At 45.7% G+C, this 13,207-nt stretch overlaps 1 protein-coding gene across 12 annotated transcripts in view; it reads right to left on the bottom strand.

The window, feature by feature from the left end:
* LOC117355233 (zinc finger protein 271-like) overlaps window positions 1–13,207 on the bottom strand; it is a 906,970-nt gene that overhangs the window by 462,867 nt on the left and 430,896 nt on the right. The gene's annotated exons all lie outside the window — the stretch shown is intronic.

Here is a 13,207-nt window from a genome sequence, read left to right as displayed (position 1 = left end):
GTAGCCTAAAACTCCAATTGACCAGATCCCATGGGAGGGGATTTAGGAATCTGGCCAATCTTAGGCGGGCCACTCCCAGTGCATCCCAGAATGCACCAGGAAGGGAAACGCCTGCCATTTTGCAGTGGTGGCCTCCGGCAGGAGAGAGTAGGCATTCCTCTTGCCAGCCATCAGACAAAGGTATGGGGGACGTTTAAGGGCAGCAGGGGGATCTTGGGGGTGTTGGGGAATGTCAGGGTGAGTATTTGAGGGAATTTGGGGTATGATGGGGCCAGTGGCAGGATGGTTTGGGCATCCCTCCTGCCAGGGGATGTCTCGGGGAAGTGGCAGCATGAGGACTTGGGCAGTCCTCCAGCCGTGGGGCAGACCTCCAGCAGGAGGGAGTAGGCATCCCTCCTTCCAGTCAACTTTGCTAAACTGACTGCGGCAGGGAGATTCCCTTGTAGCGATCAGTTCAATGGCTGAATCTATTTGAAATGTAGTCCAGCATTTTGCTGGCCTACATTTCAGGCGTAGTCCAGGAGCTGTCCCAAATCGCCGAGCAGGCACTGGACAAATCCATCCTTGTGACACCCAAACCCTCAGCTTCGAGACCAATGACTGGGGTACAGGAAATGGCTGGGGACGCCGACTCCTGGCAGCTGGTAACCTCCTCCACAGGCAAGCACAGGAGACCCCCCCTTTCTCAGTTTAAGAAACATAGAAACATAGAAATTGACGGCAGAAAAGGGCCTCAGCCCATCAAGTCTGCCCACACTAATGACCCACTCCCTGACTTTTATTCCCCTAGAGATCCCACATGAATATCCCATTTTCTCTTAAAATCTGATACGTTGTTGGCCTCAATCACCTGCTGAGGTAGCTCGTTCCAATGATCGACTACCCTTTCAGTGAAGAAGTACTTCCTGGTATCACCATGAAATTTCCCTCCCCTGACTTTCAGCGAGTGCCCTCTGGTGACCGAGGGCCCTGTAAGACAGAAGATATCTTCTTTCACCTCTATACGTCCCGTAATATACTTAAAGGTCTCAATCATGTCTCCCCTCTCTCTTCGTTCTTCCAGTGAGTACATCCGCAGTTTTTTTAGCCTTTCTTCGCACGTGAGTTCCCTGAGCCCCAAGACCATCCTGGTAGCCATTCGCTGAACCGACTCAATTCTCAGCACATCTTTCCGGTAGTGCGGTCTCCAGAATTGAACACAATACTCCAGATGAGGTCTCACCATGGATCTGTACAGCGGCATTATGACTTCAGGTTTTCTGCTGACAAAACCCCTACGGATGCAGCCCATCATTTGTCTTGCCTTGGACGAAGCCTTCTCCACCTGATTGGCAGCCTTCATATCATCACTAATGATCACTCCTAAATCACGTTCTGCCGTGGTCTTGGACAAGGTTTCTCCATTTAGTGTGTAAGTTCTGTGTGGATTTTTTTTACCTAGGTGCATCACTTTACATTTTTTAGCATTGAAGCTTAGCTGCCAAGTTGTCGACCACTGTTCCAGTTGCCGTAGGTCCTGCGTCATAGTGTTAGGCACACTGCTTTTACCTACTATGTTGCATAGTTTGGCGTCGTCGGCAAACAGTGACGCTTTTCCTCTAAGCCCTTGGGTCATATCTCCTATGAATAAATTGAATAGAATCGGCCCTAAGACGGAGCCCTGTGGTACTCCACTCGTCACTGCTGACGTTTTGGAGGGGGTACCATTTACCATCACCCTTTGAAGCCTACCGCTTAGCCAATCCCTAACCCATGTAGTGAGTGTATCCCCTAATCCCATAGATTTTAGTTTGTTCAATAGCCTGCGGTGTGGGACACTATCAAAAGCTTAGCTGAAGTCCAAATAAATCACGTCCAGGTACTCCCCGGCATCCAGATGACTAGTCACCCAGTCGAAGAAGTCAATCAGATTAGATTGGCAGGACCTTCCCCTGGTAAATCTGTGTTGGTGTGGATCACGTAGATTTTTTTCGTCTAGTATTTGGTCGAGTTTCTGTTTGATCAGTGTTTCCATGAGTTTGCACACTATGGATGTGAGACTCACCGGTCTGTAATTCTCTGTTTCTGTTCTGCAGCCCTTTTTGTGGAGTGGAATTACGTTAGCTGTTTTCCAGTCCAGGGGTACTCTTCCCGTGCGCATGGAAAGATTGAAGAGCACGGATAGTGGTTCAGCTAGAACTTCACACAGCTCTCTGAGCACCCTGGGGTGTAGATTGTCTGGTCCCATGGCTTTGTCTACTTTGAGTCTTGAAAGTTCGTAGTAGACGCTACTGGGTGTAAACTCGAAATCCTGAAACAGGTCTTTTTGGCTGTCTCTTGTCTGTAGTTGTGGACCAGCTCCCGGTGCTTCACAGGTGAATACTGAGCAGAAGTATTCGTTTAGTAGTTCTGCCTTGGTAGAATCAGATTCCGCGTAGTTTCCATCTGACTGCCTAAGGCGCTCTATCCCATCCTTGTTTCTCTTCCTGTCGCTAATGTATCTGAAGAAGGATTTATCCCCTTTTTTAATGTTCCGTGCTAGATCTTCTTCTATTCGTAGTTTGGCCTCCCTGACTGCCTTTTTGACAGCTTTCGATCTGACCAGATAGTCTTCCTTTGACTCCCTCTTCCCAAGATGTTTGTAGGTGATAAATGCTTCTTTTTTCTTTTTAATGAGGTCCGAAATTTCCTTGCTGAACCATTGTGGTCTTTTGTTTCTCCGGCGTTTGCTTACTGTATTAATGTAGCAGTTAGTTGCTTCGTTCAGGATGGATTTCATATTTGACCACATAGTTTCCGGATTGTCAGTTTCTGCATGGTTTTGCAGCTCTTGATGGACAAAGTCTCTCATGTGGTAGAAGTCTGCGCCCCTAAAGTTGAGGACCCTCGTTGCTGTGTTTGATTTAGAGAAGCCTTTCCTGAGGTTGAGCCACACCATGTTGTGGTCACTGGAGGCCAACGTGTCTCCTACTGATACCTCTGAGACACTGTCTCCATTGGTGAGTACCAGGTCCAGTATTGTCTGTTCCCTTGTGGGCTCCAATACCATTTGTTTGAGTTGTGCACCCTTAATGGAGGTTAATATTCTTCTGCTACCACTCGTTTCTTCTTCATCTTCTTCCCTTTCTCTCAAATAGGGCAGTTTTACATCGACCCCACAAATCGCCCTGAGCAACAGATTCCAGATCTTACAGGAAGGGACTGCAGTTGAGGTACAGGAAGACGTCCGACACATAACCCCAGTCCCAGGGACGACTGAACAGCTCCCCTCTAAGAAACGCAGGGTGGTGGTCATTGGGGACTCCATGTTAAGGGGCACCGAGGGACCAATTTGCAGACCAGATATACAATCAAGGGAGGTTTGCTGTCTGCCTGGGGCCAGAATCCGAGATGTCACCACCTGTCTAGATAGACTTCTCAAACCACAGGACCACTTCCCCATGCTTCTCATCCACGTCGGGATGAATGACACTGCCAGGAACACCCTGGAGTCCATACCCAAAGACTTTGGAGCCCTGGGTGAGAAGCTGAGGCAGTTGGGAGCGCAGGTGGTCTTTTCATCAATCCTCCCGGTAAGAGGCAAGGGTAGAGCCCGGGAGGAGCGTATCCAGAGGACTAACAAGTGGCTACATGGATGGTGCAGGGAGATGAACTTTGGATTTCTGGACTATTGAGAGGCACTGCAGGGACCAGACGGACTCCACCTGACCAGAAGAGGTAAGAACGTCTTCGGCCGTCGACTAGCCCGCCTACTTCGAAGGGCTTTAAACTAGGTAAGTTGTGGGGAGGGTATCCATTCATTCTCTGGAGCAGTAAGTAACTATCCTGAGGAGGTGAGTCGCCACTCTGAGTCTGAGATAAGTGCACACACTGTAAACAATACATCAGGAGTCACACTAACTCAGGCGGGAAACTCTGTACAGGGACTTAGCAAACATAAGGTATAGAGAGCTATGTATGTCAATGCACACAGTTTGGGTAATAAAATTCTAGATTTAGAGACGGAAATAATGAACGCCGACTTAGACGTAGTGGCGATATCTGAAACTTGGTTCACGGACTCACACGGGTGGGATATGGTTATACCGGGTTACAACTTACTCCGTCGAGACAGGGAGGGCAAGTTAGGAGGAGGGGTAGCTCTATACACTAGAGAAGACATCAAAACTACCATAATCACAGATGTCAAGTATACCGGGGAATCCCTCTGGGTGAACCTGGCTAGAGGAAACGAAAAATGCCTGTATCTTGGTGTGATTTACAGACCTCCAAGACAGCAGGTAGACAAGGATATGGAATTAATCGAAGACATTGAAAACATCACCTTGCGTGGGGACACAGTACTGTTAGGGGACTTTAATATGCCCGATGCAGATTGGAATGTACTTACCGCACAAACTAGCGGCAGCAGAAGGTTGTTAACCTCCATAAAGGGTGCATGGCTCAAACAATTGGTATTGGAGCCCACTAGGGACCAGGCGTTACTAGACCTGGTATTCACCAACGGAGACAAGCGTATCGGAAGTTTCGGTAGGTGATACGCTGGCCTCCAGCGACCATAACATGGTTTGGTTCAACCTTCGGAAGGGTTTCTCCAGATCGACCACAACAACAAAGGTCCTTAATTTTCGGGGCACTGACTTCAAACGCATGGGAGACTTCGTCCGTCAGGCACTGCAAGACCATGCCGAAACCAATAATGTAGAGGTTATGTGGGCAAACCTGAAATCTACCCTACATGAAGCAATGAATCGCTATATAAAAACAACAAGCAAACGACGGAGGAATAACAGACCCCAGTGGTTCACTACAGAAATCTTGGACCTCATTAAGAAAAAGAAAAAAGCATTTGTTTCCTACAAACACTCAGGAAGAGGAGCAGTAAAAGACTATCTGGCCAGGTCCAAAGCTGTCAAAACAGCAGTCAGAGAAGCCAAGCTTCGAATAGAAGAGAATCTAGCAAAGGACATTAAGAAAGGGGCTAAATCCTTCTTCAGGTACATCAGTGATAGGAAAAGAAACACAAATGGGATAGTACGCCTTAGGAAAGCAGACGGGACTTATGCAGAATCAGATTCCGATAAAGCCGAACTACTAAATGAATACTTCTGCTCAGTCTTTACCTGTGAGGCGCCAGGGGCCGGTCCACAGTTGCAAGCAAGGCAAAGCTCAGATGACCCGTTCTGGAATTTCAAGTTTACACCCAGTAGTGTCTACTGCGAACTATCAAGACTCAAAGTGAACAAAGCCATGGGACCGGACAATCTACACCCCAGGGTGCTTAGAGAGCTGTGTGATGTCCTGGCGGAGCCGTTGTCTGTGCTCTTCAATCTTTCCTTGAAGGCGGGAAGAGTCCCCTTGGACTGGAAAACAGCCAATGTAATCCCACTCCACAAAAAGGGCTGCAGGACAGAGGCTGAGAATTACAGACCGGTGAGTCTCACATCATAAGTACATAAGTAGTCGCCTCCGCCGAGGCAGACCAGAGGTCCATCTAGCCCGGCGGTCCGCTCACGCGGTGGCCCATTAGGCATATTGCCTGATCTGCGGTCCTTGACTAATTTTATGCCTACCTCAACACTTATCTCTAAACTTTCCACTGCTCTTATCTGTACCCCTCAATCCCTTTGTCCTCCAGGAACCTATCCAGGTCATCCTTGAAACCCTGTACTGTGCTATTTCTTATTACGGCCTCCGGAAGGGTGTTCCATGTGTCCACCACCCTCTGTGTGAAGAAGAATTTCCTTGCGTTTGTTTTAAACCTGTCCCCCTTCAATTTCATCGAGTGACCCCTTGTTCTTGTGGTTTCTTTCAAATTGAAAAATCTATCCTTGTCAACCTTTTCGATGCCCCTCAGGATCTTGAAGGTCTCTATCATATCTCCTCTGAGTCTCCGCTTTTCCAGGGAGAACAACCCCAGCTTCCTCAGTCTGTCAGTGTATGTAAGGTTTTCCATACCCTTAATCAGTTTAGTTGCTCTTCTCTGGACTCCCTCAAGCATTGCCATGTCCTTTTTGAGGTACGGTGACCAGTACTGTACACAGTATTCCAGGTGCGGGCGCACCATAGCCCGGTACAGTGGCAGGATGACTTCCTTCGCTCTGGTCGAGATACCCTTCTTAATGATACCTAACATTTGATTTGCTTTCCTCGAGGCTGTGGCGCATTGTGCCGACGCCTTCAGTGTTGTGTCTACCATCACTCCCAGGTCTTTTTCAAGGTTACTGACCCCTAGCATTGATCCCCCCATTTTGTAAGTGAACATCGGGTTCCTTCTCCCTATATGCATGACCTTGCATTTCCCTACATTGAAGCACATTTGCCACTTTTTCGCCCATAGTGAGTAAACTCATGGAAACACTAATTAAGCATAAATTAGATACGATCCTGGATGAGAAGAATCTACGGGATCCCCGCCAACATGGATTTACCAAGGGCAGGTCCTGCCAATCCAATCTAATTAGTTTCTTTGACTGGATAACAAGGAAACTGGATGTGGGTGAGTCCCTAGACGTCATTTACTTGGACTTTAGTAAAGCTTTTGATAGCGTCCCGCACCGCAGACTATTGAACAAGATGAAATCAATGGGACTGGGAGAGACATTAACTACATGGGTCAGTGATTGGCTAAACGGTAGACTTCAGAGAGTGGTGGTGAATGGTGCCCCTTCAAAAACGTCAGAGGTGATCAGTGGAGTGCCGCAGGGCTCGGTCTTGGGCCCGATCCTCTTCAACATATTTATGGGAGATCTGACTCAGGGGCTTCAGGGTAAAATCACATTATTCGCCGATGATGCCAAACTATGCAACATAGTAAGTGAGAACATTTTACCTGACAGTATGACGCAGGACCTACTTCTATTGGAACACTGGTCCTCGACTTGGCAGCTAAACTTCAATGCTAGAAAATGTAACGTCATGCACCTCGGCAGCAGGAATCCATGCAAAACTTACACACTTAATGGTGAAACCTTAGTTAGGACCAAGGCGGAACGTGATTTGGGGGTGATCATTAGCGAAGACATGAAGACTGCCAATCAAGTGGAGAAGGCTTCATCAAAGGCAAGACAAATGATGGGTTGTATCCGAAGAAGCTTTATCAGCCGGAAGCCCGAAGTTATAATGCCATTGTACAGATCCATGGTGAGGCCTCATCTGGAATATTGTGTACAATTCTGGAGGCCACATTACCAAAAAGATGTGCTGAGAGTTGAGTCGGTTCAAAGAATGGCCACCAGGATGGTCTCGGGACTCAAAGGCCTCCCGTATGAGGAAAGGCTGAATAAATTGCAGCTATACTCACTCGAAGAACATAGAGAGAGAGGAGACATGATAGAGACGATTTTGTACATCGCTTAGTGATTCTAATAGGCGATTTATCAAATTTATTAATAAACTTGAAACTTAAATATATCACCGGCCGTATTGAGGTGGAGGATGATATCTTCTTTTTTAAAGGTCCCTCGGCCACAAGAGGACGTCCGCTGAAAATCAGGGGTGGGAAATTTCATGGCGATACCAGGAAGTTCTACTTCACCGAAAGTAGATCGTTGGAATGAACTTCCACTTCAGGTGATTCAGGCCAGCAGCGTGCCGGATTTTAAAAGGAAATGGGATACACATGTGGGATCTCTAGGGGGGTAAAAAAAAAAAAAAATGTAAATGGGATAAACGTGGTATCTCTAAGGGGGTAAATTCAAGGGGGTAGGGTTGTTGGAGTGGGCAGACTTGATGGGCTGTGGCCCTTTTCTGCCGTCATCTTCTATGTTTCTATGTTTCTATTGCGACACTAGGAAGATGCCTAGGGCCTCCTAAACTTGCCTAAGGCCACTTCCAGGCGAAACCATTCCCACACCTAGCCTTGGGTGAGCTTAAGCAGCCCTTCACACCTTCCTAGGCTCACAAAAACACCCACAATGTAGGCTGCCCATCAAGGGGTGGTTTTTTTTTTTTAAACATGCATCCCGATTGGCTGGTTAAACAGCAAAAGGACGCTTTCCACAGCCTACAATCGGGACACCATTTATAGAATTTGCCCCTTGTGTCCTCTTTGCAAATATTGCATCGTTGGAACATCATCATATATAGTTCCCTATTTTTTCACCATTGTGCCACATTTACAAATAGTTCACACTCTTGCTGATATTGCTCCTGAAACATAAATGAAGAGGAGCTAAAAGATGAATGTTTGGGCTGTCCATCCCTAGGAATTAATGCTTTCATATATTCAACTCCATGTAAAAGGTTTCCCTTCTGCAAGCGTTCTCTGCTGTATTTCAGCTTCACCTTTCGTTTGGAGCCTTTTCTACACTGACAACACAAAAAGGGTCTCACCCTGGGGTGGATTCTCTTGGGCAATAAGAAATGATATATCTTACCATGGCTTTTTCCAGTGGTGTCTTGCAGAATGGATTTCTTCTCTTTCCTCTCTCCCTGATGGAGCTGAAAAGCCATTTGATCACTGTTTTTATTTCGTAAGGGTCTCTCTTCTCTCGGGTTTCTCTGGAGCTCAGGGACGTTTGTGCGTTCCCTGTCACTTTCCTCACCCTCAGTGACTGCATCCAGGGAGTCTCTTGCAGGGTCTCTCGGCTTCTTCTCTGATTTCTGTTCATAATTCCTTGTGTTTTGACTGTCATTCCTCTGGGAAATATTCTCACCGACATTTTCCGGTTGTCTTGGGATGGGTTCAATTTCTAAAAGCCATTTTTCTTGATTCTCCTCCCTCTTCGTCTCCTGCATTGCCTCAGTATCAGCTGGATAGAAACAAAAGACGGTAATCGTGCATTAGGAACTATGGAACGCTATTAATGTCAAGAAACAAAGTTTTCTGGGCTCACACGACTATATAGGATTTCTGAGATTAAGAAAATTCCACAAATTAGCACATAAGTCTTCAAACCTCTCTCTCTTTTTTAATTAGGTTATGGAACTAATATTTGAAACAGCAATAAAACTAAAGGGAAATTAAAGAATTGAATTAAAGAATTAAAAAAAAGTAAAACAGCAGGAAATACAGCCCACATCAAAACAAGAACTCAGCCACCCACAACTACAACCATAGAGACATAGAAACATGATGATAGATAAAGGCCAAATGGCCCATTTGGTCTGCCCATCCACAGTAACCATTATCTCTTTCTCACTCTGAGAGATCCCACATGCCTATCTCAGGCCCTCTTGAATTCAGACACAGTCTTGTTCCCACCTTCAACCATCACTGATCGCATGTTCCTCTCTCACGGAAATTTCTAGAGCTGCCTAGGATCCAAAAAAACAAACTTTTATAAGTAAGTCCAATAGTTACAAGTGAACTCCAGAAAGAATGGCCCAGAAATAGCTAAGAAGAAGGAAAATTTAAATTAAATCAGTAAGGTTGGACAGACTGGATGGACCATTCGGGTCTTTAGCTGCTGTCATCTACTATCTTACTATTTATACTTGATATATTGCCCTTCTATTAGGGACCAAACGGCACAGTTTACAATAATAATTTACCCCAATATAATCAATAACACAAAAGGCAAAACAACGATAGAGGAACCAGTAGGGTTGATCCCATAGCTATGTATAAAAGTCTACCGTAATATCGGAACCCCCAAAATGGTAAAAAATAAAAGTGAGTTCAATCTAGATGGAATTCTAACCGTAAATGCATGGCTGGTGCCCTATAAAGGAAAGTGGATTCTCTAGTAAGATCCGATTTTGCTCAAGACAGAGACAGGATAAGACGGTTCTGGTTCTAAGATCCTAAAGTGGGATGGTAAGGGATTATCAACAAATTACCCAAGAAACCTCAGTAAAAGGCTCTGTGTGTCAGGCTGTTTGTGGCTTGATAAAAATATGGTAACCAATGGACTCCCTTTGAAGGAATCTGGGACTGGTTTTCCTAAGTGTTGAACTAAGTTTTCTCTTTAATAAAATGCTGAATTATGTTTAGCTGCAGACCTAACTTATCTCATGTTCTAGCCTGCCTGCACTGGGTGTTTTAGCTTGGGTATTCTAGCTTCTTATGGCTATTATCAGCATACATGATATTGTATTCCGCCCTCTCATGTAACAGAAAGACTGCAGGACTTAGATAAGTGACCTGGTAGTGCAGCGGTCTCAAACATGCTGGCCGCGGGCCACATGTGGCTCTCCAAGTTTTATTTGCGGCCCGCGGTCTGGACTGGATCATTCTCTTCCTTTTGGAGCAGCAGCGTATCTGGCCGGTTCGTTCCGTTCAAAGCCGCGGGTGGCGGCTCCTTGCACTATCCACTCCTGCATCGGAAGCCTCTCTGACATCACAACATCAGAGAGGCTTCAGACGCAGGCGCGGATCTCTCAAGGAGCCGCCACCCGCGGCTTTGAACGGAACAAGCCGGCCAGACACGCTGCTGCTCCAGTGGCGTACCAAGGGGGAGGCGGTCCGCACAGCTGGCCACCCTCCACTGTTTTCCCTAGAGTGCGGCTCGTCTAGAGCAGTGGTGCCCAACCTGCTTCCCTTCCCTTCTCACCGCTGCCATCGGGGAACAGGCCGGCACCGTGCTCTTTGATCTCCCTACTTCTCTCGCCGCCCGACGTCAATTCTGATGTCGAGAGGACGTTCTGGCTAGCCAATTGCTGCCTGGCTGCCTGGAACATCCTTTCCGACGTTAGAATTGACGTTGGGCAGTGAGAGTTGGTCGGCCCCGTGGAGAAGAGAAGCGTGGAGATCTCGGCCTGTTCCTGATGGCGGCAGCTGCAGCAGCCTATTCCCCGGCGGCGGTGGCATGGGGGAGGGCAGGAAGTAAGAAAGAAAGAAGGGGGGGACAGGGAGCCAGAAACAAAGCAAAAAATGGGACACGGAATCAGAGAAAGACAGACAGAGAAAGAAAGAAAAAGTTGGGGGTGGGAATGAGGTCTGGAGGAGAGGAAGCATACAGGAGGCTGAAAGAAGGGAAGAAATATTGGATGCACAGTCAGAAGAATAAAGTGCAACCAGAGACTGATGAAATTACCAAACAAAGGTAGGAAAATGATTTTATTTTCAATTTAGTGATTGAAATGTGCCAGTTTTGAGAAAGAAAAGATATTAAACTTTAAATGTGAGTGCTGCAGAAAAAATAGTTAATGTCTTATTAAAGAAATGACAATTTTGCATAAGGTAAAACTCTTTATAGTTTATATAACTTTCCTTTTAACTGTTAAAGGAAAGTTTTATAAACTACAAAGAGTAACCTCATGCAAAATTGTCATTTCTTTAATAAGACATTAACTATTTTTTTCTGCGGCCCTCCAAGTACCTACAAATCCAAAATGTGGCCCCGCAAAGGATTTGAGTTTGAGACCACTGTGCTAGTGTGAGCTTAGCACCAATGATTGTTAAGAAAAGTAACACTTGAAAAGTTTTTTCTAGAATTCAGTTGTATAGCCAGAAGAATGTATAAATATCTCTGTTTTTGGGACTTCTGAAGCCAGCTTGGAGCTCAGGAGTCGCATACGCATTCTAACAAACATCTGTGCTTTCTTCAAGTCTCTATGTTTTGTGGCTGCCCAAAGTGACCTTTCACCTTCAGGAGTGGAGAAACATGGCAGTCTCCCATAAAAGTTTTAATAGCTGTATTTTGAATGTTTTGGAGGCAGTTAATCGTATATTTGGATAGCTCAACAAAGAAGGAGCTTCAATAATCAAGTCAACTCAAGACAAGACCATGAACCAAAGACTTGTCAAAGGCCATAATTCCCCAAAATACTTCTGAACTACTGATTACTCCTGGTGGAATTCTGAACAAAACATTTCAAAATTCTGCAAGTTTGACATTTAACCATATTTTTACTAATTATCCAGAATTTCAGTACAATTCTGTATTTTTATTAAATTCTACTACAGAAAACAAGGGTTCTTCAAGTTTTTCTCACTTAGTTACTTTCTTCTAGAAGCACGCCTTAGTGAAGTTTGGTTGATTTGTTTTCATAGTACTTCATTTTGCCTTTATATTGTCAAAAAACATATCTGAAAGCTGACATATTTCAATAAATTCAGAATTTAAAAAACCTTTTTTCTATCTTTTGTTGTCTGAGCAGATTATTTCTCCATTCTCTTAGGTCCCAGAGTCCCTTTTCTGCTTTTCTTCTTCCTAGGATCGTCTGTCCATTTTACATTTTGTCTCTATGTGTCCTGTTCAGCATCTATCCCTCCTGTCTCTATCCTGAGCTTCTGCCCTCTATGTCCCTCTCCATTCCCCTGCATCCATCATCCCTCTGTCAGAATCACCCCTTTTCAAGCAATGTCTACCAGTCCTTCTATGCCCCTGTCTTAATTTTCTCTCCCTATCAAGCATTCTTCTCCATGTCTGTCCCTCTTTCTGCCCAGCATTGCTTCAGTGTCCCTGTCTCTATGATCAGTTCCCATCTAGGAGCTCTTCTCTATGTTTCTGTGCCTCTCGTGCAGAATCTTCCACCTCTCAACCAGCCTCTCTCCCTTATCTCCTCTCATGCCAAAATTTCCCTCTCTACCCCTGAACACCCACAGCCAGCATCTCATGCTATCTTTCTCCCCAGCCAGCATCTCTCATCCACCCCCCACCAACCAACATCTCTCACTTTCTCCCCATTGTCCACTACCACAGCGATGCAAATTCCACTCAATAGCAGCCTCCCACCAGTTCTGCAGGTTTTTCTCTACTGCAGTTCCACCAAAGAAAGAGGAAGTAACATTATTGAAGATGGGACCGAGGAAGAAGGAAGCCTGCAGAGTACACATAGGCTGCTCGAAGTTGCTGGTAGTGATTCAGAGAGGGAGTGCAGCCCGATACTAAATTCTGTGCCAACTTCAGGTAATTATGCGTCCCTGGAGAATTCTGCGCAAACTTATGTTCTTAGAGGTGGAGCACAGCCATTGGGATACAACCCACATGTCTAGAATATCTCGCACTGGAACATGTATTCTGCCTGTTCAGTAGGATATCATTTTTCACAAGCCCAACTCTCCTTCCTTGGGAGCTGGTTCTCTGTTAAGCAAAAGATAGGACTGAGGTGCTCAACCGTGAAGACACAGAATGGGAAGAATTAGAGATTCAAGGTCTGCAGCTCATGAAAGCTCTAGAAACTTCTGTGGCTTTCTAAACTTTTTCCAATTCTGGGCTCCATTAAATGACATCATTATATACTGCTCTCCGTACAGATAAGTCATTTGTTTACTCTCTATAGGTATTATTAATCAGCTGTACTCTAAGACCTCCTTATACTGCAGAGTAGTTATTGCTCA

Source organism: Geotrypetes seraphini, chromosome 2 (genome assembly GCF_902459505.1).
Source record: "Geotrypetes seraphini chromosome 2, aGeoSer1.1, whole genome shotgun sequence".
Lineage (NCBI taxonomy): Eukaryota > Metazoa > Chordata > Amphibia > Gymnophiona > Dermophiidae > Geotrypetes > Geotrypetes seraphini.
This window is presented reverse-complemented; position numbering and strand designations above follow the sequence as displayed.